This window comes from Plutella xylostella, chromosome 10, assembly GCF_932276165.1.
Source record: "Plutella xylostella chromosome 10, ilPluXylo3.1, whole genome shotgun sequence".
Lineage (NCBI taxonomy): Eukaryota > Metazoa > Arthropoda > Insecta > Lepidoptera > Plutellidae > Plutella > Plutella xylostella.
In genome coordinates, this window is record NC_063990.1 from 6357831 (window position 1) to 6360224 (window position 2394).

Here is a 2394-nt window from a genome sequence, read left to right on the forward strand (position 1 = left end):
AATTGTCTGCGTCTTGCCACTTTAGCGTTCTGAATTTTACGGAGATGGGTAATTTAAGAAATATGTTCCGTTTCTTTATCCTACCTGCGTAAAAATGTATATTGAAGAATTTAACACCCTAGTAGGTAAGTAATAAGTATAGGTACATAGAAGAAAGTACTGTCTGAAGCAAACAATCATGACTCGTCTCAAACCAGAGTGACTATTCTACTTGAGGGGTTTCTAGTAACTTAGGTATACTATTAATCACATACCAAGGAATATTACGACATTTCTGTCCGAGTTATTGCCATTTCTCTACAACTTCCACGGTGAAGTAGACTACTCACTAGGTACAGAATTAAATTAACTTCACTCTAACTTGATGTTTTGTGCAGGTACAGCAACATACAAAGTATCTACATAGATATGACCGGTACCTACGTAGGGCAGTACAACATATAACCAAAATTAGTTAAGTACTTTATAGTGTGTGAGAGACGTCTCTGTGACACTATTACTTAGCTAATTTCGGTTAGGTACCTACTTAGAACAAAAGTTGACACAAATTATAAATGTAGATGGGTAGGTACCTAACAGGCCAAGTTTTTAAGTTGGTAGAATAAAATAGCAAGTTACAAATCACAAGTGGACTGGCAAAGAAATTGAAAAACAAGAACGAGTTGATAAAATATAACGATATCGTTTCGAAAGTCTCGCGCAGCTGCGGGTGGAATGATAACAGTGTAGGTAGTTGTTCAAGATTTGGCAACAATCTCCACACCTTCGATAGCTCAGTTGGTAGAGCGGTGGACTGTAGAGGAAAGCACTGTCATCCATAGGTCGCTGGTTCAAATCCGGCTCGAAGGAATAATCTTTCTTTTTTATTATTTTAATATAATTAAAATATTATACTGTACACAGTTATATAAAATTAGCGTAAACAAAACTTGATTGTTGAATTAATTTTTACTTATTTTTTTATTGAACATTCTAATAAGAATCTCACTAAACTTCACAGTATCGCTCGTTTACGGGGCGGCGCAAGGTTCAAAATTTACGGATCCCATGAAATGGAGAAACCGAGAGTCGGGAAAACTTCTGCCCTATGCGGATTATTCGTTTTTATTATAGGAACGTGGTACGTATAGGTGTATTTAAACTTTTTATTGCACACAATAGCGGAGTAAGTATACTCTTCGGCTGAACAAATGCGGGTTCCCTTCAGAGGCGGCGGGTTTATTCAGGCAGGACAAAGCGCGCTCCACACGGTGAATGCATTAAGAAAACGCACTTTTGTGCTCGCTGAATAAATGGAACTGCGAGGCAGGATTGCGGGGAAACAGGATTGCAGTTTCGCAGGATACCTTTTCATTTTTCACGTAGGCACGTTTGTTTTGGTAAAAAGTAAATTTTGGATTTTTACTATTTAGGTGCCTTTACTTTTTAAAACTTATTTAAACAGGGCTAGGAGCCGAGCCCGAGTATACTCGGACTTGGCATGTAAAGGTAAAATATGTAATTATATTTCGTGGTTTCATTTGAAGATATAAATAACTGTGTAGTACTTTGACCTGTTGGGCAACAATCGCACGTTTTAAATTCACTCGATTCTAATTCGATAACTACTTTTTTCCCATCACTACTACTCCCTACCCCCTGACCGCCCAGCTTGCTGTCCTCATTCTTTTTCCGTGCGGGCAACAGTCAACAAGTTAAAAATGTCTAAAAGAACCTACGAAGAAAGGATTGACTATTACAACAATAAAATTAAAAAGTACATGGATAAAGATAGACGGAAACGACGACGTTTGCGGTTGAGTTCATCTTCGGATGATTTCCCAGAAAATGACTACAGTAAGTACCCATATACAATATTATTAAGTGTTCCAAAGTGCTTGTGATACCAATTACTGAAACCTAGCCGACAATGATCTGTTTAGTTACAAACGTTCATGCCGGTTTTATATTGCCATAGATTCAAAATTGAACACGGCAAATAAAATTTCAAAACTACCCGCCATAGATTCATTTTATGAACACGGCGTTTTCAAATCAAATCTGATTTACCCTTTCTTCTCCTTCAGGGAGCGAGACCCTGGTGCTCGACCGAGACCAGGAGGCTATCATCGAGACCATGGACCCTCCTCCAGATCTCCGAGATGATTTAAGGGCTGGCTCCGCGGAGCCGCCCTCAGAAGACGCAGTGGACTTGATCATCGAGCCAACAGCGTCGGCCACGGAGCCTCCACCGGCCACAGACCCAGCGGTCGCCGACCAGCCCACGGGCGCCGAACCCACCACTTCAACGACGGACGTAGACCCCGATATTTTACAAGCTCTCGGGGAAGCTACGGACGTGGGACCTACGTTTGGCGAGGAAATACACCAAACTTTATGCCAATTATGGCAGCC

General features: G+C 40.6%; 1 non-coding gene across 1 annotated transcript; it reads left to right on the plus strand.

The window, feature by feature from the left end:
* The first annotated feature begins 762 nt into the window (after nt 1-762).
* On the plus strand, nt 763-849 carry Trnay-gua. The gene is given in 2 exon segments: nt 763-799; nt 814-849. It is a non-coding gene; the product is annotated as a tRNA-Tyr (tRNA).
* Nucleotides 850-2394: the final 1545 nt, after the last annotated feature.